This window comes from Helianthus annuus, chromosome 13 (genome assembly GCF_002127325.2).
Source record: "Helianthus annuus cultivar XRQ/B chromosome 13, HanXRQr2.0-SUNRISE, whole genome shotgun sequence".
NCBI classification, from domain to species: Eukaryota; Viridiplantae; Streptophyta; class Magnoliopsida; order Asterales; family Asteraceae; genus Helianthus; species Helianthus annuus.
The window spans coordinates 137,620,437-137,646,872 of record NC_035445.2 but is presented as its reverse complement, the minus strand read 5'-3'; the positions used below and the strand labels follow the sequence as shown (position 1 = coordinate 137,646,872).

The following is a 26,436-nucleotide window of genomic DNA, read 5'->3' as shown; positions in this document are numbered from 1 at the left end:
CTGATATTTTTGAAGTTTGCAAAATTGTTTTAAGTGTTGAAAGCCACAAGTCATCCGATCGGATTGTCGTTCGATCGAATGGCTATCTGATCGGACGGCAATCCGTTTGGTAACCTACTCGTTTTGAAATCTTGTAAAATTTGCTAAGTTTAGAAAGTTTTGCATTTGGAACGAGACGGTATGACTACGTGTCAAACAATGGTAACCCCATCAAGTCTAAGTCATTCGATCGGATGGGAATCACCCCGTCTGATCAGTTAATTGTTCTTGACGGTGCTTTATGTTCAACCCGTTAAGTTGGTCATCTCGTCGATAGGAATCAGTTCTCAAACCAGCACTTCACTAAAGAAAGAGTAGAAGGCCTGAACGAGGTCAGATTCTATCGGTTTTTGATTGAAAAGTTAAGATCATTGAAGAAAAGTGGAAATCAGTTGGAAAATGTTTAGATTATGACGAAATCAGTTTTTAAACATATCGAAATCTCTTAGATCTGAGTTGTTCTTGGTGGAATGAGGTCACACTTTGAAGTTCATGAGAACCCATGATGACATCATCCTAGAACAGCCCAAATCAGCCGATTTCATGGTGAAAAGTTAAGATTTGATGATGAAAATGACGGAGAAGTGTGTGTAGATGATAGAAGTACAAGATTTGAGTTGATAACTTACAAGAGTTGTGAGGAATCGAGAGAAAATAGGCCAAAAGCGTGCTGGTCGAATGAGAGCTGTCACATCACATGAATACTGATGTGACATGTGATATTTATAGGTGGGAGGAAGGAGAGAGGCGGTGTAATGGTTCGATCGGAGGGCCTTCCAATTGGATGGCCATCCGATCGGATGGTCATCCGAACGGATGACCATTCGATCGAATGGTCCTTCGATCAGATGGTTCGGATTAGTTAGTTTCCGACGTTTCGTTTCGTTTCGTGCGTTGAGCGTTGCGATGCGTTTAAGTGAGTGTCGATTAAGCGATGCGATAGTTTTAAATAATAGTTACACAAATAACATAACTAACATACAACAACATAAAATAAACTTGCGTTCCTAGTTCGCGATGAGACTGCGTTACGATAGATTTGCGATTGCGTTTGCGATTAGTCACCTCAAGACATATAATAACATGCACAAGTAACACATAATAGCACACACACGTAAAACAATATCCAAAACATGAGATTCAAGTTGCGATGCGATAGCGATGGGATAGCGTTAAATAGATAGCGTTAAGTAGCGATTTTTGCATTTACTCCACGTAATACAACTAAAGTAACACAAAATAGAGTATCGATTAGAAGTCGAAGAGTACAATCAATAGTTAAGCAAGGAATGACATATCGGATTAGCAATCTTTTCTTCCTTTGAATTTGACTTTGACTTGTACTTTGACTTCAAAACGTGAGTTGTTACAGCCTCCCCTACTTTAGGGAGTTTCGTCCCGAAACTAGGATGCAGGCGTAACGAATAGCTGTGGATACTTAGCCTTCAGGTCACTTACGAGTTCCCAGGTGAACTCGGTGCCGCGTTTGCCTTCCCAGCGAACCTTCACTATGGGAATGCGTGAGCGTCGGAGCTTCTTGGTTTCTCGATCCATGATCTCGACGGGCTTTTCCACGAAGTGTAATGTTTCGTCCACTTGTAGATCCTCAAGTGGTACGTGTAAATTCTGCTCAGCCGAACACTTTTTGAGGTTCGAAACATGGAAAGTTGGGTGGACGTTGCTAAGTTCCTCCGGTAGTTCGTGTCTGTAGGGCACCTTGCCAATCGTTCCAGAATTTTAAAGGGCCCAACATATCGAGGCGCGAGCTTTCCTTTCTTGGCGAATCTGATCACCCCCTTCCAAGGTGAAACCTTTAAAAGCACGTGATCACCAACGTCAAATTCAAGGGGCTTGCGGCGTCTACCGGCGTAACTTTTCTGACGACTCTGAGCTTTCAGCAGGTTGTCTCGAATTTGGAGGATTTTGTCAGTCGTTTCTTGCAGCAGCTCAGGACCGGTAATATGCGCATCTCCGATCTCGTGCCATACAATCGGCGATCGACATTTTCTTCCATATAGTGCCTCAAATGGTGCCATTTGAATGCTAGAATGATAACTGTTATTGTATGAGAATTCGACCAAAGGTAAGTGCGTGTCCCAATTACCACCGAAATCTATGACACACAAGCGAAGCATGTCTTCAAGGGTACGGATCGTTCTTTCAGTCTGACTATCGGTTTGGGGATGGAAAGCGGTACTTAGATTAGGAGTAGTATCGAGAGCAGATTGAAACATTTCCCAAAGACGCGAGGTAAACCGACCATCACGGTCAGAGATGATATCACGAGGCATCCCGTGTTGAAAGATGATTTCGTCGGTGTAGATCCGTGCTAATCGTTCTACCTTAAAGTCTTCTCGTATCGGCAAGAAATGAGCAGATTTAGTCAAATGATCATTGATAACCCAAATGCTATCGTGTCCTGAGGGCGTGCGGGGAAGTTTCGTTATGAAGTCCATAGCTATACTCTCCCATATCCACATAGGGATCTCGGGCAGTACGAGTAAGCCAGAGGGTCTTTGTTGCTCAGCTTTGAATTTCGAACAAGTCAGGCACTTCAAAACATAGATAGTGATATCCTTCTTCATTCCTGGCCACCAATACCGAAGACGAAGGTCATGGTACATCTTGTCAGCACCGGGATGAATGGAATATCGAGACTTGTGCGCTTCAGTCAACAATATCTCCCGAAGGTTATTGCGACTCGGAATCCAGATGCGATCTTGATAGTAATAGATACCGTTCGATTTGGTGACAAGTTGGGTTTCAGCACCTCACTTCTCCATTACCTCTTGACAAGTGGGGTTTTAACACCTCACTTCTTCATTTCCTCTCGCAAGGTATTCGCAATGAAGCAGGTGTGCTGAGCGTCACGTATTAGGCTTCGAGGTCGTGCTGGGCGTGAGTATTACGAACGCTATGCAAATAGCTTCGTCTACTTAGAGCATCGGCCACGACATTCGCTTTGCCAGGATGGTCACGAATCTCGCAGTCGTAATCGTTAAGAAGTTCCACCCACCGGCGTTGGCGCATGTTCAGTTCCTTTTAGTTGAAGATATGTTGCAGGCTCTTATGGTCGGTGAAGACCGTACACTTGGTATCGTAAAGGTAGTGTCGCCAAATCTTCAACGCAAAAACAACTGCACCAAGCTCGAGATCGTGGGTTGTATAGTTCTTCTCGTGGATCTTGAGCTGACGAGAGGCGTACGCGATAACCTTGTCTCGTTGCATGAGGACGCAACTGAGACCAAGGTTCGAGGCATCGTAGTAGACTACGAAATCATCATTTCCATCGGGTAAGGTGAGAAGAGGAGCATAGAGCATATGCTTTAGAGTCTGAAAGGCTTGCTCTTATTCGGTTCCCCAAACAAAAGACTTGTCTTTATGCGTGAGAGAAGTAAGCGAAACGGCGATTTTCGAGAAATCAGCGATGAATCGGCGGTAATAACCCGCCAATCCGAGGAACGAACGAACTTCGGATGGAGATTTGTGTGTAACCCAACTCTTAACAGCTTCGCTCTTGGTGGGGTCGACGTGTATACCTTGACTATTGACGATGTGACCGAGGAATTGAACCTCCTCCAGCCAAAATTCACACTTGGAGAACTTGGCATAGAGTCGATTCCCTTGGAGTAATTCGAGAACCAAACGTAGATGTTGCGGATGTTCGACCTTCGACTTCGAATAGATCAGGATATCATCGATAAACACGATGACGAAACGGTCGAGAAAGGGCTTACACACGCGATTCATCAGATCCATGAAAACCGCTGGTGCGTTGGTTAACCCAAAAGGCATAGCAACAAACTCGTAGTGGCCGTATCGGGTTCGGAAAGCGGTTTTGGGTATCTCCTCCTCATGGATTCGTAACTGGTGATAGCCTGAGCGTAAATCAATCTTCGAGAAACACGTAGCGCCTTGCAATTGGTTAAACAAATCTTCGATTCAGGGCAGGGGATAGCGATTCTTAATAGTCAGCTTATTCAATTCCCTATAATCGATGCACATCCGGAACGATCTGTTACACCCTAACATGTTTAACCTTAAAAATGACGCAGCGGAAAAAGAGCTTTAAAATTTCTTTCCTTATTAACGACATTACTTTCACGAAGGTTCCAAATTCTAAAAATGTTAAACGTTCTATAAAAGAATTCACAACATTCATACTAAAATTTAGATTTCTAGACATTATATACTTCAACTATGTGACCGATCTATCCGTACAATCCTTGCTCTTGACTCGATCTACGTCCGCTTCACTTCCTTAGCAGCAGAAGAAATCCGTGTAGTACCTGTGGACGCCACATACAACTTAACCATTAGTCATTGGCAACGTTATACAACAATAATCTGATACAAATTAAAAATCATATAACATTCGACAACATAAACTTTGATTCATTCGACTATCCTCTCGGATTCCTTTGTTCCGAGTTAGGCTTCAAGGTTCGGCTTCAATTCTACAAGAGTCTGACGTTCTCATTCCTGCATTACATTTCAATCTCAAGCACATCATTAGTAATGTCCATACTCAAACGTATTGAAACCATGTATACATGCATACCTGTCCCATTCTTTTCATAGACGATAAATCCTACTTCGTGCATTCATATATTCATACGTCTGATCATACGCACCTACATATCTACATACAATCATATTTATACATACATACATACGTACATATCTGATGCATATGCTTTTGGTACGCCTAAGTGGTTAATATTTACATGTTTTAGCATCAAATTTGTATCGAGACATGTTACTTTGATGCATTTTTACATGTAGGGTAGTGGTGGAAGGTTACGTGATGATTCCGGATCATAAACCTATCACATGGAGCTTTACACACATCAAAGGAACTCAAGGAAAGTGATCTAGGCTTGTTTGGAACACCCCGACGTTCACTTTAACATGGAACCAGCGTTTGACAGTGAAGCATGGGCGTTTGGGTTTCTGCCCGGCGTTCCATACTCCCAAACCCGGCGTTCCATACTCCGGGTGCAGATACAAAACACCCACTAAAACTCGCATAACTTTTAAACCGTTTACCCGTTTAACCTCTCGTTTCTTCCTACATGCTTGTAAATTCACATTCTATCATATTAAGTTGAAATCCTACCTCCGGATTAAGGAAATTCTTAACTTACGTGCATTCGATATATTATCATTTTCTAACTGATTGACCCGTTCGTGCATTTATCAACATAATCTGTTTATTTGACCTCAATCTCATATGAACTTTAATAATTTCATTGGCACCTATCATAAAAGATTAAATTCTCAGACGTCTTGCATCCTCTTAACTCATTTTCGCTCAAAGGCTTATTTTTGACCCGTTATGGGTATTTGCGCATTAAGTGGACTATGACATACAAAACCCTATACTTCGCTTTCGTACTTGTCCAAGACATTACTCTAATCGAATAGCTCGTTTCCAAACGACTTCTAAGGTCGTTTGCCCGATATACCTATCAAGGGCATTTTAGTCAACTATGCTCTATCCTTAATAACAAAGGAATTCCTTACATAAGTAACCAATTCCACTACTTAGCTACAATTTCTTAATCACACCTACCTTGCTCGGATTAAAACTAAGATCCGTTTAATACATTCATTGACATCATACAATTCATTCCTGTTTGACCTCAATTATCACATATAATTAAATTGCATATAACATTACATAAACAACTAAGAAGTGATTACGGAATCACTTACCTTGTGCATCCGTGTTCATACCCGCTTGCTTGCCTCATCTTGACCCGCTAGCCTTCCATGCTTGGTCCATGCTAGTGTGGTTCCTATTCTTTCATGCCGTCATGCCATAATAATGTTAGTATTCATGCTCATTCATATTAACACACATTTTCCAACTCTTATCTACATTGACTTTAACTAACACGCATACGACATGATTGGTCAACCACATAGTTTCAATATCCGTGAAATCCAAATTCGTTATCACACATAACACATAATTGATCTAACACATATTCCATGATCTCTCGATTCTTATATTTATGTCAAAATGCCTAACCATGCTATAGATTCTCTGTTGACTTTCAGAAAGTCAACCTTCTAGCATATAACTTCCAATTTCGAACACGCATTTATGTTGATATAATAGACCATACTAATGACATCATGTTAATTTCATACATAATGTTGTATAACACATACAACTACATGATCACCTAGTCACATACACAATATACACATACTTATGCTTTCATAACTTCTACATTCGACAACCGCATTGTTCAACATTCACTTAGTCAAAATTATCATCTTACATACGTACACGACATAACTTCAACATTATTACTTATCAATAAACTATTCATTTCACATTCGTACACATTCACTCTTAACTACCATAAATCAAGCGCATCAATTACATGGCGAGCATCACACCATTGAAGCATAAGGTACAAGTTCTTAATGCATAATTTTACCAAACCATACATTCAAATCCGAATTCTCATATGGACTCCACCTTAAGCACACTTAACTTATTATTTTGCTAACGGCTACACCATAAGCACCTTCTATACATACTTACCCACAACTTTCATACAATTTCACAATTTTGCTCTCTTAGGCATTTCATCGAACACTTGGCGGGTGTACTACTAACAAAACATTATGTACAAGCATTCATTGCATATTCTTACTAGTTCATATCAAGATCATCAAATTCCACTAGAATCATATAATTCTCATAATATACCCTAATTAACTAACAATTACTCATTACATACAACATCATACATAAACTTTACACAACAATTAAGCATACATGATTATCCATAACATCATCTTCACTACCACAAGTGGGTTTCATCTCTAATCATCTAATTAACCTAAACCACGTGTAATCTATGCTCTATATCATGATATTAATACATTCTCATGCTTAATTTCATACTAATTCGCGGGTTGATCAAAACCCACTTCATATCAAAATCACCAAATCAAAAATTACAACTTACCAAGTGATCTTTAGGGCTAGATGACTAAGAATTCGGGTACATGCATTAGATTTGGGTTGAATTCCCCTTTCAATTTGAGCAAATAAGCTTGAGCTAGGGTTTGGCTCCTTTGGGAGCTTCTGATCGACGTAGAACACACACGAATGTGTGTTTGTGTGTGTTGTTATTTTCTTATAATGTCCCAACTTTCCTTTTAACCCACATTAGTCCCTTATGATTGTAAATTAAACATAGTTGGCCCCATTGTTTTCCACTCTCAATCTATAGCCAACACTATCTAACCAAGTTAGATAACTTGGTTGTTAGTGAAATAACCCACTTGACCAATAAATCCTACTTACTCATGCCAACCTAATAAAATGTCCAAATAAAATATTTAGACTCGAGTTTTGGGGCGTTACAAGTCTACCCTCCTTAAATGAGGTTTCGTCCCCGAAACCTTTCTCATTCGAACCAAACCAAACCAAATCTACTCTTAACCCTTTCAAGTTATTCATTCACAATACTTATGTTAGATTCTGCTCCAGAGCTCTTATTAGTGCCTCTTACTTTATAACACCAGTACTTAGCACATATCATGACTAGCGTTTCATTCATCGAATTTTATTCGAATTGTATACAATTATTAATCATACAAACCTAAGTCTGAGGCTTGTTTCTAACTTCCTATATAAGCATATTACCTTCATATATTTGCTAATCGAAATAAATCGATTTATTTATACCACTCATACCTCATATACTATCTTTCATTTTCTTCACTATGAGCCAACCTCAATATTTCATTACTATCATTACTTCTGATTACCTTAAAGCTCTTAGAAGGGGTCGATATACTATTATACACATACTATAATCATTTAAGGACTTCTATTACTACCAAAATCACCCTTCTCAAACCTACTTATCCGTACTTACCATGGAGACTAAGCATTATTTCCATGGTTACTATCGTTATTTATGCCAATACTCGCTTGTCATTAATCTCGGCAGCGAGCAGAAAAGTCTCTTCAATAGTTTTCGTCTTCGCAGCTTGAACGAAGTCAGCAACACAATCCGGTAAAGCACGGATGTATTTCTTGATCGTCATATCAGGTGTTGTCACCTGGCTTGGACAAATGATACTCAGTTGCTTAAAGCGAGCTGTCAGACCGGCGTTGTCGCCACTCCTTCATCATGAGTTCCTTCAACTCATCCCAAGTAAGCCCATAAGCTACGTCGTTCCCACACCTGTTCCTTTCGGCGGTCCACTAATCCAAAGCCCTGGATTGGAAAACGCCTTCTGCGTTGACAGTGCGTAGGTGATCGGGACATCCACTCTGGCGGCGTGACTTCTATTGAGTCGAACCATTGAAACATAGCGCTTGGTCCGTCTTCGCCTCTGAAGTCTTTGGGGCCGCATGCCTTAAACTGCTTGAAGCTGAAAGTACCCTTTGGAGAGTCGGTCCCTGATTCCTCAGAGGACTTGTTAGCGTTTTCATTTAGCTCACTGAAGATTTGCGGAATGACCTTAGCCATCTGCTTTGCGACTAGAGAAGCGGTTCGCTTGTCAGCATGGCTACGGCGCGCAGCGCGAGAAGTATGCGAACCAAATGACGACATTGTCTGCAACAAACATCTCCATAGGACTCAAACACTTATATAATCGAATCTCACCTCACAACACACTATCACTAGATAAAGCTCAGGAACACGTACATTCATAAGCATGATATCAAATAGGCACATAATCACGTAAGCATATAATCCATACAAGCACATAAGCACATAGATCACAGAAATCACGCTTTACACTATATTTTACACGTATTCACCTACATATATTGCACGTATTCACCTATTATTCAAGTTCGCGAGTGCGTTCGAGAGTAGCGATTGCGAGTAGCGAGTATCACAGCGATTAGCATCTCGTAAGCGAGTAACATAGCATGCGATTGCTCGTATAGTAGCAGCGATTTATTAGCGTATTGAGATAGATGTGTTGTGCGAGTTGTGTGTGTTAATCAAACGAGGAGCGGAAAGCGTATAAATCACCAAGAATCGAAACACATAAACATGTAAAGCCACATAAAACACATAAAATTCCACATAAAAAGCGATAAATCACAGAGTCAGCGGCTTGCGAGCTCATAATCGAAACACATAAACACATAAAATCAGCGATTGCGGGTTTGAAATCGAAAATAGATTGTCTTGGGTGTGTAGACAGCGACTACCCAAAGCGATTTGACTATTCTCAAGGACCTTCGAGTATACGCTTTGGCCTAATAGACTGTGCTCTCTTACCGTCACACAGTAAAGGGCACACATCCTTTTGGTTATTCACGTAACTTGAGTCATTGGAATCCGTCGAGACTTTGGTGAGAGTTTTGTAAAACTAAAATGAAGAGCGGAAGCAAGTCATCAAGATTCGGGTTTCACCCCTAACTTAACGACTGCATTCCTGTTTGTGTGATAGAATCAGGAGACAGAGAGGGAGATTCACGTCGAAGTATGGATTTCACTCCTGATTCAACGCAAATTCTAGTGTTTATAGTAAAAATGTGCGTCGAACGAACGATTTAATCGAGAGTTTGTGGTTTTCACACCTAGTCTCGATCTAATCACTCGTTCATTTTTGAAAAACAGTGTGTGCGCTAGCCTTAGGAAAGGCTAAGTGATAGCGTTTCAGCCTTAGGAAAGGCCGATAGAGCGTAGTATGTTCGCGAGTCGATCTATTAACGGAAATAGGCTTGCACGGGACCCCTACTGGGCTCGCACAAGGCAGTCTGTTGGTACTTAGACTATAGACTAGGTCGTTTCTAAGACATCGACCCTGACTAGGTCGAGTCTTGCCTAATTCCCTATTGTTATGGCTCTGATACCAATCTGTCACACCCCAACCGATGGCGGAAACATCGGGGTGAGACACTGAGCGAAACAGATTGTCTAAGAGATTCCATAACAACTATAATTACCAAATATTTAATCATTATGTCCCATATCGTAACATATAAAGTAACACAGTTATTACAGACAAATTGTTCTCAAAGACAAATAGAAACTGTTCCGACGACTCATAATTTATTAAATGATGTTTCTAGACTCCCCTAGCTTGATTCCATAAAAGCTAGCATAGCACAACATCCTAAACACCTGTCACATACGTTAAAAAAGAAGTCAATATACATAGTGTAAAGGTGAGCATACAAGTTTGATAGTATAATGGATAGCGAAAGCGGTTTACGCATAACCAGCATGTAACATGTTGAAAAGTGAAGCTAGCAAGTTATCGACAATGAAATATGCACAGACATGACTGCGAGTTGTAGAATACGCAACACATATCACCACTGTGACACGTGAAGTAAAGCCCTTAACAACCCCTGTCCACGACAGGTGCTGAGTCCAAACTATTGTACTATCAATGCTAAGGTGTTAGGCAACAATCACTGTGTAAACATAACACACAAGCATTCATCGAGTAACATGTATAACATGCAGTAAAGGTTAGCGTATAAAAGTGTTTGCGTTGTGTGTCGAAGTGATTTAATATAAGTAACGTATGTAACACCCAAAAATGTGTTAAGCAAAAAGGGATCGAGTATACTCACAGATCGTGTTAAATGAATAACACAGTCTTGGATTGAAAGGAGCGCTGGAAAGTTAGCTTGATTACAGAACGATAGCATAAGTGATGAACGGTGCATTAAACAGCGTGTCGGTGAAACAAGCGACGGATAGTGATCCGATCAGATGACAATCCGGACGGATGGTCATCCAGACAGATACGGATGACCATTCGGTCGGATGGTCATTCGTTTGGGATGGATGTGTTTGTGTATGATGTGACTTTGAAGTTTTTGTTGTAGCATTTTATGAAAAGAGAAGTATCTCAACCTTTCAGGTTGTCCGGTCGAATGGTCATCCGGACGGATGGTCGTTCGCTCGGATAGCGATCCGTTCCAAGTGAGATGTTTAAAATTCAAGTCTCCTGGTAGAATAGCCATTCGATCGGATGGTCGATCTGAGTTGTTCTTGGTGGAATGAGGTCACACTTTGAAGTTCATGAGAACCCATGATGACATCATTCTAGAACAGCCCAAATCAGCCGATTTCATGGAGAAAAGTTAAGATTTGATGGTGAAAAAGATGAAAAAGTGTGTGTAGATGATAGAAGTACAAGATTTGAGTTGAAAACTTACAAGAGTTGCGAGGAATCGAGAGAAAATAGGCCAAAAGCATGCTGGTCGAACGAGAGCTGTCACATCACATGAATAGTGATGTGACAGGTGATATTTATAGGTGGGAGGAAGGAGAGAGGCGGTGTAATGGTTCGATCGGAGGGCCTTCCGATCGGATGGTCCTTCGATCGGATGGTTCGGGTGAGTTAGTTTCCGACGTTTCGTTTCGTGCGTTGAGCGTTGCAATGCGTTTAAGCGAGTGTCGATTAAGTGATGCGATGGTTTTAAATAATAGTTACACAAATAACATAACTAACATACAACAACATAAAATAAAGTTGCGTTCCCAGTTCGCGATGAGATTGCGTTGCGATAGAGTTGCGATTGCGTTTGCGATTAATCACCTTAAGACATATAATAACATGCACAAATAACACATAATAGCACACACACGTAAAACGATATCCAAAACATGCAATTCAAGTTGTGATGTCACACCCCGTTTTCCACGTGTCTCACCGGTGGGCCCGGTGGGGGATTACCGTGACGATGTTGGCAACAATATAGTCAAACCACACAATTATATAATGCACAGCGGAAGCTTAAGATAAATATATAAACTTCAACCTCTGGTTGTAATATCCAATGTATTACAGAAGTTGAATATATCCACAGCGGATCAAAATAAATAAATATTGTTCATTCAGATACGGCATCGAGTTTGCGAGACTATTCGTGATGCTTAGGCAGCTAATACCAGCCAATTTCGTCTAGTACCTGCACTTAATCTTTTTGGGGAAAATACGTCAGTTTACACTGGTAAATACATTCAACTGACACATTTGAAAATGTTTATTAAAATTGATTTGAATGCACAAGGCACAAACTCTTTTATAACTTGGGAAAATTATAATAAAATCTTGTGAACGTTTTACATGTTCTTTTATGCGTTCAGTAGCCCGGGTCGTGCCGGGTTAAAGATTTATAGACACACCACGTTTGCGTAAAACCGTAGTATAAAAACCAACGGCTACGTCTTTTAATTTTAATGTCGACACTTTATACCGGGTGTACGCCTACACCGGGATGTCGATGGTCGTGGCCATTTCGTAAAATGATGCCAAGGATATCCGGGACAACGGTCATTAAACCCCCCAAAGGCTTTTAAGCAACAAAACTGTTTAAATGAGCCGATCATATTATTTAATTAACCACCTAAGCGATGGAAGAATATAATGCTCAATCAAGCGGTATTAATATACCGTAACCCAAGCCCATATGGGGGAAATAAGTTAAAGTATTTACCTTTGCAAGTATATTTCCTTAATTTGGATTAAATCACCGATAGCTTTTACTGGGGCTCCTAATCTGGAACGAAGGTTTTAATTAACCTCTTAGAATCCTAACGAGTCGTTATAATGGCCGTAGCCTAGACCGGTTGGTTCCGTTATATATAGATATGGTTTAATCGCGCGAAAAGGCGAAAACCGGGAATGGAGTGTGATTCTGACCCAACAAGTTCAGAGACTTGTTTTATATGGGTTTATGGTTCACACCCTGGATTTTGGGGTCCAAATAATATAATTTGACCCGTATCGGCTAATTTATGAAAACTAGTTTCATAAGCCGAACCGTGCGCGCAATAGGCGAAACGGTTAACCATGAGAGTCGTACGCTTATTTCCTAAGTCAATATGCCTTAAATGGGTTGTGGTATCAGTAGGATACCTTCCGTGATGCCCGTAACGAGTTTAAGTTAATATTATGCCCCGTAGGGGCTTTTCGGTCATTTTAAAGACTTTTAAAGAGCTTTTCGAGTTTTACAGGAAATCTGAGTTTCCCGAACAGCTTATAAAGCTTAAAATACTTTATTTATTATTTAAAATCAGTAGCAACTGGAATCGGGTCAAAAGACCTTGTAGAACTCATGTTTTGGCCGAAAAGGGCATATTCGGTATTTACCGAACCGTAGCCATAACCGCAGGTTATGAGCGAGGTAAAAATTATTAAAAATCTTTAAAATTCCCAAAATATTATTTTAATACAGTGGGTAAAAGTTTTGGTGACGAAATCTTGGTTTAGATGGTCGTCATGCTAATTGCGCCGTTAATTACTAAAGTTTACTTTAATTGCGCTTTTTAGAATAACTCTCATTCTAGACCTCGGATTGACGTGAAACTTTAAGGACATGCTTATAATTTAATAAGCAAGGTTATGGTCTGTTCACGTGTCCGAAATACTCGTTTTATTTTATAAAGGCCGTTACGGTCAACTTTTAGGCGAATGACGGAAATGCGCAAAAGACTCGGATAACTCATGAACCGATCACAGAGGTTTACACCGACATGTGACCTGGTCCTAAGAGAGTCCTAAGGTATATCTATACCTCACTAAAATGGGTCAGAACTGAAGTCAAAGCAAAAGTCAAACTTTTGCGCCATTCGGCTCCGAACCGGGTCAATATAGCAAATGATCGATTCAAACGAGTGCAAACAAGTTTATATACTTAATATCATATTTTATGAGTGTCAAAACAGGTTTCATAACATATACATTACAGATTATGCATAAATCGCTAAAATAGCTTTCTGTTGACTTTTTAACCGCACGTTTGACTCGATATTTGACATAGTTAGATTGGTGATCAGGGGGAACCCTTTTAGAGGTTTATTACCCTCATTGATACCAACTTATAACCACTTTTGATTCGTCATAAGACTGAACCATTTGCAAGTTATTGTAATGACAACCGTTAGTTACGACGGTTGTGTTTATAGGCTAAAACTATGAAAATGTATGACCAAAATGGTTGTGAACGACTTACAGAAGTGTGTTCTTGCTTATAGAGCAGAGAAGAGGACTTGAGGGCTCTTGCAATGACCAGAGATGTGTGTTTTTGGTGTTGTGAATGTTATGTGCAAAATGTGGCTATTTATAGCCAATGCCAAGCATCTATGATCATTACAATTACCTACAACAGTCCAGAGATGATGGGTAGGTGTCCCAGAGGGCTATGGGTCAAGTAGGGGGCGCCCATGCTCCATTAATTGAGGTTTGATCGTTCACAATGCTCAAAAGGCAAGAAACTACAAAGTTTCTGCATCTGGGCACTTTACGCGACCCGCATGGAAGTTCCATGCTCCTTTAACGCGGGTCGCCTAAAGTTCAAATATCAGGCGTGTAATTTAGGAGGCTCGCGGCCCGCCTACACTTAAGCCTAACCTTCACGCGGGTCGCGAGAGGTCTGTTTTTCAGATTTTTAAAATCTTTTGTAATGATTATCAGAATCCGGTAATTAATAACGAAATCTTTCGTAATGATTTACCTGACCTTTCGGTTTTGAAGGGTTAACTTTGCGGTTTGGCCCTCGGTTATTTACCGATAGGGGCCTCGTGTTATTTACCCGCATTATAAAGTCCCCGTTTAGTTTATTAATTATTTGGAAAGCCTTAACTTTCACTGTTGACGCTTTTAACCCTTCTCATACGAATTTGAGTATAACTCTTTCGTTTTAAGACGGAACTTTGCGGAATTTATACAGTATATTCTAGTGAGCGTATAATACTGTTACGAAGCCTTGGGAACGTTAAAGGGTCACTCAGAGGTATAATTAAACATGTTGACACAGTCAACCCCTGTAGCTCGTAATCTCTCACTTTCTTCCGCGTTTCGCTTCCGTATGATTTATGATTTATTCGTTTGAGGGTACAAGCATTATTTAGGGTTACTATACAGTATATTTACCCTTGTTGACATTTATAACCCTCGAATTTATACACTTTCAAGGTTTGTCAAAATTAGTCCTTTATTTATTATAGATGCCACGTGTAAACAAATGACACGTGTTAACACATCATTGGACACAAAAATTCGAGGTGTTACATCCTCACCCCCTTAAAATAAATCTCGACCCGAGATTTACTCAAATAAATAGGGGTACTTTTCTTTCATTGTAGCTTCGACTTCCCACGTATATTCAGGACCTCTACGAGCATCCCATTTGACTTTTACAATCGGTACGTGCTTTCTGCGAAGCTTCTTTACCTGTCGATCCTCAATCGACAAAGGTTTTTCTATGAATTTTAAGCTCTCATCTATATGCACATCTGTGTGTGGAATCACCAATGATTCATCGGCGAAGCACTTTTTGAGATTGCAGATGTGGAACACATTGTGAATTCCATTGAGCTCTACAGGCAAGTTTAACTTATAGGCGACTGACCCGACCCGTTCAATGACCTCAAAAGGTCCTATGTATCTCGGACTCAGTTTGCCTTTCTTGCCGAAACGCATCACTCCCTTCCAGGGTGACACCTTAAGTAATACCTTTTCACCCACTTCGAAGTGAAAATCCTTACGCTTTGGATCAGCGTAGCTCTTCTGCCTATCGCGGGCAGCCTTGAGACGTTCCCGGATCTGAACAATCTTGTCCGTCGTCTGGAAAACAATCTCTGGTCCCGATAATTGGACCTCTCCTACTTCCGCCCAACAAACAGGAGATCTACATTTCCTACCATATAATGCCTCAAAAGGCGCAGCCTTTATGCTGGTGTGGTAGCTATTATTGTAGGAGAATTCGATCAGGGGTAGGTTTTTATCCCAGCTACCACCTAAATCGATCGCACATGCACGAAGCATGTCTTCTAGCGTTTGGATAGTACGCTCACTTTGACCGTCCGTCTGTGGATGGTAAGCCGTACTAAAGTTTAAACGCGTGCCCAAAGATTGCTGGAAACTCTTCCAGAAGTGAGATGTGTATCTAGTATCCCTGTCGGAGATAATAGACACAGGTATGCCGTGTAAGGCTACAATCTCATCAACATAAAGTTGGGCTAACATATCGGAGCTATACGTCTCCTTGATGGGTAGAAAATGAGCCGATTTAGTCAGCCTATCGACTATGACCCATATTGTATCGTTTCCTTTCCTGGTTTTGGGTAACTTGGTTATGAAGTCCATAGTTACGCATTCCCACTTCCACTCGGGAAGTTCAGGCTGTTGTAGCAAGCCAGACGGCTTTTGGTGCTCGGCTTTGACCTGAGCACAAGTCAAGCACTTTGCTACGTGGGCGGCTACAGACTTTTTCAAGCCTATCCACCAATAATTTGCCTTTAAGTCATGGTACATCTTATCAGCAACAGGATGAACTGAGTATTTGGAACTATGGGCTTCCTGGAGAACAACATCTCGTAGTCCTCCATAAATCGGAACCCATATACGTCCATTCAGCCTCAAGATTCCATCCTTGCTAAGAGTCAACTGCTCCTCAGTTACTCCCAGCTTTTCATTTGGAAAGTTAGCTTCCAACACAGCCTCTCGCTGTGCAGCTAATATCCTTTCAATTAGATTGTTCTTGACTTCAATGCTCTTGGCATTGATTCGAATGGGTTTTACCCTTTCTTTCCTGCTTAAGGCATCAGCGACTACATTCGCTTTGCCGGGATGGTACCTGATCTCGCAATCATAATCATTCAGGGTCTCCATCCAACGGCGTTGCCTCATGTTCAACTCTTTCTGGTTGAACAGGTGCTGGAGGCTTTTGTGATCAGAATAAATCACAAACTTAATGCCATAAAGGTAATGCCTCCACAATTTTAGTGCAAATACAACGGCACCCAACTCCAAATCATGGGTGGTATAATTCTTTTCATGCACCTTTAATTATCTTGAAGCATAGGCAATCACCTTGCCCTTCTGCATAAGCACACACCCCATGCCTGTGTGTGATGCATCGCAGTAAACTACGAATTCATCTGTACCTTCTGGTAATGTCAGCACAGGTGCGTTGCTTAGCTTTTGCTTCAGTATTTCGAAGGACTCTTGCTGCTTTGGGCCCCAAATGTACTTTTCTTTCTTCTTGGTCAAGGAAGTCAAGGGCGCAGCAATCCTTGAAAAATTTTCAATAAACCTCCGGTAGTATCCTGCTAACCCAGGAAGCTACGGATTTCGGTAGGCGTCTTTGGCTCTTGCCAGTTCATGACTGCCTCTACCTTAGCGGGATCTACTTGGATACCACGCTCACTCACAACGTGTCCTAGAAACTGAACCTCTCGTAGCCAGAATTCACATTTCGAGAATTTGGCGTAGAGTTTCTCACGCTGTAGTAATTCGAGAATGCAACGGAGGTGCTTCTCGTGGTCTGCTTGGTTCTTGGAATATATAAGGATATCGTCGATGAAGACTATGACAAATTTGTCTAAATACGGCTTGCAGACGCGATTCATGAGATCCATGAACGCAGCCGGTGCATTTGTGAGCCCAAAAGGCATCACTAGGAACTCGTAATGACCATAGCGAGTCCTAAATGCAGTCTTGTGTACATCTTCATCCCTGACCCTTAGTTGATGATAGCCCGACCTTAAGTCGATCTTCGAAAAGTAGCTCGCTCCTTGCAGCTGGTCGAACAGATCATCGATCCTTGGTAAAGGATATCTATTCTTTATGGTAACTTTATTCAGCTCTCGGTAATCAATGCACAACCGCATTGACCCGTCCTTCTTCTTTACAAATAGGACAGGAGCTCCCCAGGGAGATGAACTAGGTCTGATAAAACCTTTCGCCAGCAGTTCATCCAACTGGGTCCTCAGTTCTTTCATTTCCGTTGGAGCTAGCCTGTAAGGTGCTCTTGCTATCGGAGCTGCTCCAGGAATGATGTCTATTCTGAACTCCACTTGTCTATCTGGTGGCAAACCAGGTAGTTCTTCGGGAAAAACCTCGGGATATTCAGAAATGACAGGAAGATCCTCGATCTTCGGCTTCGGTTCCTCCATTATCACCTGAGCCATGTAAATTACGCAGCCTCTGTTCAAACATCTAGAAGCTTTCAGCATAGATACGTCTTCGGGCAACCCGTACTGTGTATCTCCTCGAATGGTAAGAGATTCACCACTCGGAGTCTTTAAAACTATCTGCCTCTTGCCGCAAATGATTTGGGCTTGGTTATGGGATAACCAGTCCATGCCTAGCACGATGTCAAAACCCGCTAATTTGAAGGGAAGTAGAGATAAAGGAAAAGAATGGTTCCTAATGGACATTTCACATCCTTCTAGAACAGTTGAGACGGTTTCTATCGTGCCGTCTGCTAACTCTACTTCGTATTTCGCATCAAGGGTTTTGATAGGCATATTTAGTAGTTGGCAAAATTTCTGGTCTACAAAGGATTTATCAGCGCCAGAATCGAATAGTACTCTTGCAAATATATTATTTACGAGAAAAGTACCTGTAAGCACGTTGTCGTTCTGGACCGCTTCCTTTGCATCCATGCGAAAAACTCTCGCATTTGACTTCTTTGTTTCTTCCGCCTTCTTGGCATACTTAGGGCAGTTACTCTTGATGTGCCCTTTTTCATTACAACCATAGCAGGTTGCATCCTCGATTTTCTTGCACTCCACAGTCTTATGATCCTTGGACTTGCATAGTCCACAGGAAGGAGTCTTTGATTGCGACTGTGAGTTTGATGCAAATCTGCATTTCCCAGAGTAGGGTTTCTTGCAGATCTTGCAGTTGGGCCTTTCACCAGCTTGCCCATCCTTCTTTGCCTCCGACCCTCTTTTGCCTTCACCGTTTCCACGGTGCTTCTTCCCTGATCTTCGTGAGGTATCATCCTCACGTTTTCTCTTCTCAACCTCCTTGTTCCTTAGTGTCCTCAGATGGACAGCGTCTAAGGTAAGAGACAAGGAAAGGTCAGTAACTGACCTGAAGGTCGTCGACCGAGAGGCCTTTACACTCGCCTTTATTGCGGGCTCCAAGCCCCCAATAAAACGTGCAATTCTTCGGGGTTCTGGTGTCACTAGGTATGGGACTAGGCGAGACATCGTATTGAAGCTCGTCAAATATGCCTGGCAGTCCAGGTTCGTCATCACCAGTGACACAAAGTCAGCCTCGATCTTCTCAACCTCATGCTGAGGGCAGTAGGTTTCTTTAATGAGAGCAATAAATTCCTCCCATGTCATCTTGTACAAAGCAGACTTACCAGATGCCTGCACCAACGCCCTCCACCATGCCAGGGCCTCGCCCTTAAATGATTGGGACACATATTTCACCACATCCCTCGCTGCACACCCGCTGATGTCCACAATAGTGTCCATCTCATCTAGCCAGGTGATACAATCAACAGCACCTTTCTCCCCTGTAAATTCCCGGGGCTTACAAGATACAAAATACTTGTAAGTGCAACCCTTAGCACTGGATGCATCAGTATATTCTCTATCGCGATGAACGCTGTTCTCAGTGGACGAGTGTTTGTCGTCATCTTTCTTGGGTTGAGAGGGTGGTTTGGAGTGTGTCTTTGGTTTAGAGGGTGGTTTTGACACGGTTCTGCCTAGGGACTCAGTATATTGACGATCAAGAGCTGCCTGAACAGCATTGTCAATTAGAGCCTTCAGTTGTGCGCCTGTCAAATGTACTGGCGTATTGTCGTATTCATCATCATTAGTATGGCTATTCTCTCCGTTGGGATCCGCCATTGTAACTTGAATCTGTTACAGAAGATAACAAAATTTTATTCAGGAGATTATTATATAATTGTCTTTTATGACAATTTGTCAACCATGGTACAGAGACCATATTTGGTTAACTTATTATTTCATTACATATTAGGATGTGAATATATCCTATTTCAGCTATATAAATAGTATTGGCGGCATAAAGCCTAATCATGATGATGTTTTATAATATTAGCCGAGATTTCAGAGAATCAAAGGCATAGAGATTTGAACCGTAGTCCTTTTATCTCTTTCTGACAGAGAGTCATAGACTACCACTGCCTTTTGTCTTTATAAGACAATTATTACGGCCCATAGGCACTACACCTCTAATGGATGTTTTAATATGGTTGGCCCGTAGGCACTACATCTCTAATGGATGTTTTAATAAGGTTGGCCCGTAGGCACTACATCACGAATGAATGTTTTAATAATATTGGCCCGTAGGCACTACATCACTAATGGATGTTTTAATAAGGTTGGCCCGTAGGCACTACATCACTAATGGATGTTTTAATAATATTGGCCCGTAGGCACTACATCACTAATGGATGTTTTAATAATATTGGCCCGTAGGCACTACATCACTAATGGATGTTTTAATAAGGTTGGCCCGTAGGCACTACATCACTAATGGATGTTTTAATAATATTGATCACCTTCATCGGTGATTTAACCCATGATTTATAAATCATTTAGTCGGGTTTTGAAATCCTTAAAGGATTATTGTATAAGAATGACGTGCGTGATTTTAACGAATCACATCTGCCATGATTGTTAACATGCGTACAGAGGTTAACAGGGAATCAGAATCTTTTCAATTAGGTCGTACCATCTTGACTGGATCTTAAAAGACACCAAGCTAGGTTTCACCTTTTAAGATTCTTTATCTAGGCAGATCAATATAAAAGGAATGGTTTTGATTTATTTTATACATATTAAAACAAAACTCATAACATACATTCCAAAATCTCAAATACAATTACATATTGCCCTAAACGGGTCTTTCAAATAGTACATACCTCCATAGAGGTTTAAAATAAGTGACAAGTCCACGCAGGGACTAATACAAGATAGGTGTCCATGTAAGGACTCAAAGATAAGTCCACGTAGGGACTGAGATACGATAAGTGTCCACGCAGGGACTTATTTCAAAAATGGAAATTGCATCAGTACAAATATTAAGGGCTAATGGTCACGTTTCTTCTTCTTGACCTTTAGTAGGTTTGCCAAGCCCTTGAGAAATCCTCGGTGGCTCTTTTTCTCTTCTTCAAACTCTCTCTCCACACGATCTAGTCGATGGAGTATTTCTTCCTGTTCAGGAGGAGAGAAACGTGGTTGCGGCGCTTGGTGCGGAACTGGAGGTCTGGGAGGTATTGGATACCCATGAGCTGAGTAGTCCGGTGGTCCCATGTTTCCATGTGCTCCGTCAGGGTAGCGCGCATTATATCTTGCCGACACCACATATGGGTCGCGCTCATAGCCGTAGTTGTATTGTGCTTGTGACGGTTCGAACGGATTGTAAGCCGTTGGACCCGTGTAAGCAGGTATGGGTTGGTCATACCCAAATGGTGGCGAATTTGGTGCAGCTGGTGCGGAGTTCGCCTCCTGTATAGGACTTGAAGGTCCTTCTTCTCGTAGTGGCGGATAGTGGCTACTACTAGAATGTCGAGGAGTGCTGAAGTGAATACCCCCTCCTCCTCGTGTAGACATACGAGCATTTGTCCTCCTACGCCTTGGCGGATCAGGTATTACTGGTTGCGCCGGTGGCGGAGGTGGTGGCGTAACTGCCTCAAAGCGTGAATCCTCAGAGGGATCCTGTGGATGTCGCGGTTGTTGAGATGTTTGTTGAGGTGGCGTGTAGTACCACTCATGTCGGTCAAACAACGCTTGGAAACTGTCTGGCCCCTGATAGGGTGTGCCATGGAAGGATGACCCATCAGAGACTTCTATCGGATGCGTGGGCGTACCACGCGCTGGTTCAGTAGGATCCTCATCTTCCTCCATGGGATCTTCAGAAAAATGGTCTTGTGGCCCTAGTGGAACAAAACCTGAAGGTTCCTGTATGTAGTCAGCCGGATTAAACTGACCTATGTAGTATGGAGTAGGGTCGTCATAATTCCGGGTCGATACCGAACATTGTAGAGGTATGAAGGAAGGTTGGGGGTTGTTGGGATCATTCTCTGAGTTTGGTCCAAAGGAGTGCCGGTAGGATGGCGTCGAGCTGTGTGAGGTGGAATGCCTCGCGGGTTCATAGGGATCTCTTCGTCGTTGTGGCTCTTCGCTCCGTGTCATCGAAGGATGTCTTGTACCAGATGGTCCAGCTTTGTTATCGTGATGTGTCACGATTTCTCCTCTGCCTCTTCTTCCCCTTCCTCTTCCTCGGAATATAACAGGTGGCATTTTCCTGCTTAATAAAACTTTAAAAAAAATCGAATTGAAAATAAAGACAAAAAGGAGTATTAATCCGAATTTGTCCTAAGTTCTTGTCTAGACTCAAGTATGTGCAATTGTGTCATTGAGATTAAACACAATAGGATAGTGTTTAACTCGCTCAATGTTGGCTCTGATACCAACCTGTGGCACCCCGTTTTCCACGTGTCTCACCGGTGGGCCCGGTGGGGGATTACCGTGACGATGTTGGCAACAATATAGTCAAACCACACAATTATATAATGCACAGCGGAAGCTTAAGATAAATATATAAACTTCAACCTCTGGTTGTAATATCCAATGTATTACAGAAGTTGAATATATCCACAGCGGATCAAAATAAATAAATATTGTTCATTCAGATACGGCATCGAGTTTGCGAGACTATTCGTGATGCTTAGGCAGCTAATACCAGCCAATTTCGTCTAGTACCTGCACTTAATCTTTTTGGGGAAAATACGTCAGTTTACACTGGTAAATACATTCAACTGACACATTTGAAAATGTTTATTAAAATTGATTTGAATGCACAAGGCACAAACTCTTTTATAACTTGGGAAAATTATAATAAAATCTTGTGAACGTTTTACATGTTCTTTTATGCGTTCAGTAGCCCGGGTCGTGCCGGGTTAAAGATTTATAGACACACCACGTTTGCGTAAAACCGTAGTATAAAAACCAACGGCTACGTCTTTTAATTTTAATGTCGACACTTTATACCGGGTGTACGCCTACACCGGGATGTCGATGGTCGTGGCCATTTCGTAAAATGATGCCAAGGATATCCGGGACAACGGTCATTAAACCCCCCAAAGGCTTTTAAGCAACAAAACTGTTTAAATGAGCCGATCATATTATTTAATTAACCACCTAAGCGATGGAAGAATATAATGCTCAATCAAGCGGTATTAATATACCGTAACCCAAGCCCATATGGGGGAAATAAGTTAAAGTATTTACCTTTGCAAGTATATTTCCTTAATTTGGATTAAATCACCGATAGCTTTTACTGGGGCTCCTAATCTGGAACGAAGGTTTTAATTAACCTCTTAGAATCCTAACGAGTCGTTATAATGGCCGTAGCCTAGACCGGTTGGTTCCGTTATATATAGATATGGTTTAATCGCGCGAAAAGGCGAAAACCGGGAATGGAGTGTGATTCTGACCCAACAAGTTCAGAGACTTGTTTTATATGGGTTTATGGTTCACACCCTGGATTTTGGGGTCCAAATAATATAATTTGACCCGTATCGGCTAATTTATGAAAACTAGTTTCATAAGCCGAACCGTGCGCGCAATAGGCGAAACGGTTAACCATGAGAGTCGTACGCTTATTTCCTAAGTCAATATGCCTTAAATGGGTTGTGGTATCAGTAGGATACCTTCCGTGATGCCCGTAACGAGTTTAAGTTAATATTATGCCCCGTAGGGGCTTTTCGGTCATTTTAAAGACTTTTAAAGAGCTTTTCGAGTTCTACAGGAAATCTGAGTTTCCCGAACAGCTTATAAAGCTTAAAATACTTTATTTATTATTTAAAATCAGTAGCAACTGGAATCGGGTCAAAAGACCTTGTAGAACTCATGTTTTGGCCGAAAAGGGCATATTCGGTATTTACCGAACCGTAGCCATAACCGCAGGTTATGAGCGAGGTAAAAATTATTAAAAATCTTTAAAATTCCCAAAATATTATTTTAATACAGTGGGTAAAAGTTTTGGTGATGAAATCATGGTTTAGATGGTCGTCATGCTAATTGCGCCGTTAATTACTAAAGTTTACTTTAATTGCGCTTTTTAAAATAACTCTCATTCTAGACCTCGGATTGACGTGAAACTTTAAGGACATGCTTATAATTTAATAAGCAAGGTTATGGTCCGTTCACGTGTCCGAAATACTCGTTTTATTTTATAAAGGCCGTTACGGTCAACTTTTAGGCGAATGACGGAAATGCGCAAAAGACTCGGATAACTCATGAACCGATCACAGAGGTTTATACCGACATGTGACCTGGTCCTAAGAGAGTCCTAAGGTATATCTATACCTCACTAAAATGGGTCAGAACTGAAGTCAAAGCAAAAGTCAAACTTTTGCGTCATTCGGCTCCGAACCGGGTCAATATAGCAAATGATCGATTCAAACGAGCGCAAACAAGTTTATATACTTAATATCATATTTTATGAGTGTCAAAACAGGTTTCATAACATATACATTACAGATTATGCATAAATCGCTAAAATAGCTTTCTGTTGACTTTTTAACCGCACGTTTGACTCGATATTTGACATAGTTAGATTGGTGATCAGGGGGAACCCTTTTAGAGGTTTATTACCCTCATTGATACCAACTTATAACCACTTTTGATTCGTCATAAGACTGAACCATTTGCAAGTTATTGTAATGACAACCGTTAGTTACGACGGTTGTGTTTATAGGCTAAAACTATGGAAATGTATGACCAAAATGGTTGTGAACGACTTACAGAAGTGTGTTCTTGCTTATAGAGCAGAGAAGAGGACTTGAGGGCTCTTGCAATGACCAGAGATGTGTGTTTTTGGTGTTGTGAATGTTATGTGCAAAATGTGGCTATTTATAGCCAATGCCAAGCATCTATGATCATTACAATTACCTACAACAGTCCAGAGATGATGGGTAGGTGTCCCAGAGGGCTATGGGTCGAGTAGGGGGCGCCCATGCTCCATTAATTGAGGTTTGATCGTTCACAATGCTCAAAAGGCAAGAAACTACAAAGTTTCTGCATCTGGGCACTTTACGCGACCCGCATGGAAGTTCCATGCTCCTTTAACGCGGGTCGCCTAAAGTTCAAATATCAGGCGTGTAATTTAGGAGGCTCGCGGCCCGCCTACACTTAAGCCTAACCTTCACGCGGGTCGCGAGAGGTCTGTTTTTCAGATTTTTAAAATATTTTGTAATGATTATCAGAATCCGGTAATTAATAACGAAATCTTTCGTAATGATTTACCTGACCTTTCGGTTTTGAAGGGGTAACTTTGCGGTTTGGCCCTCGGTTATTTACCGATAGGGGCCTCGTGTTATTTACCCGCATTATAAAGTCCCCGTTTAGTTTATTAATTATTTGGAAAGCCTTAACTTTCACTGTTGACGCTTTTAACCCTTCTCATACGAATTTGAGTATAACTCTTTCGTTTTAAGACGGAACTTTGCGGAATTTATACAGTATATTCTAGTGAGCGTATAATACTGTTACAAAGCCTTGGGAACGTTAAAGGGTCACTCAGAGGTATAATTAAACATGTTGACACAGTCAACCCCTGTAGCTCGTAATCTCTCACTTTCTTCCGCGTTTCGCTTCCGTATGATTTATGATTTATTCGTTTGAGGGTACAAGCATTATTTAGGGTTACTATACAGTATATTTACCCTTGTTGACATTTATAACCCTCGAATTTATACACTTTCAAGGTTTGTCAAAATTAGTCCTTTATTTATTATAGATGCCACGTGTAAACAAATGACACGTGTTAACACATCATTGGACACAAAAATTCGAGGTGTTACATGTGATGCGATAGCGATGAGATAGCGTTAAGTAGCGATTTTTGCATTTACTCCACGTAATACAACTAAAGTAACACAAAATAGAGTATCGATTACAAGTCGAAGAGTACAATCAATAGTAAAGCAAGGAATGACAGATCGGATTAGCAATCTTTTCTTCCTTTGACTTTGACTTCAAAACGCGGGTTGTTACAATATTAACTAAAGTGTTGGAGGAGTTCAACGCAACGAGAGGGGTATTCACGTACATGAAGTGTTGGGAGCTTCTACGTGGAAGTCCTAAATGGTCTAACGTACCAACCATGATGTCTAGTAGTAGGTGTAAAGGAAACGCTCCAAAACATCATCTTCGGTTGATCCAGAAACACTCATATCGGATGCTCGAAACGTCGATTTAAATAATCCTGTTAATATTAATAAGGATGATGATGCGTGTGTAGCGTTATAGGTTTTTATGTATATTTTTTAGCCCCTTTTACACTTTAGTCAAGTTTTAAATTTATAAAACACGATATTTTACTAACACTAAACACACATATGGGCAAGTGCACCCATCGTGAGCGTAGTATAGCGTTGGTAAGATACCGAGGTCGTCCAAGAACACAAGAGCTTTTAGTACCCGTTTATTCTCAACGTCTAATCAAATCAAAATTTTTGAAAAAGGTTTAAACATGAAAATAAAAACTAAAAATGCTGAAAATAAAAATAAAAATAAAAACAGATAGACAAGATGAATCACTTGGATCCGACTCGCCTTTAGTGTAACCTTTGATTATTTCCGCACTTTTGCA

General features: G+C 41.1%; 1 long non-coding RNA gene across 2 annotated transcripts; it reads right to left on the bottom strand.

The window, feature by feature from the left end:
* Positions 1-4,058: 4,058 nt before the first annotated feature.
* On the bottom strand, positions 4,059-7,973 carry LOC118485599. Of its 2 annotated transcripts, none has more exons than XR_004876976.1 (3): positions 7,032-7,973; positions 5,758-5,840; positions 4,059-4,681 (listed from the first exon to the last, which is right to left on the bottom strand). It is a non-coding gene; the product is annotated as an uncharacterized LOC118485599 (long non-coding RNA). The 2 variants fall into 2 exon arrangements; XR_004876975.1 differs by having other exon boundaries at positions 5,758-5,845; positions 7,032-7,966.
* Positions 7,974-26,436: the final 18,463 nt, after the last annotated feature.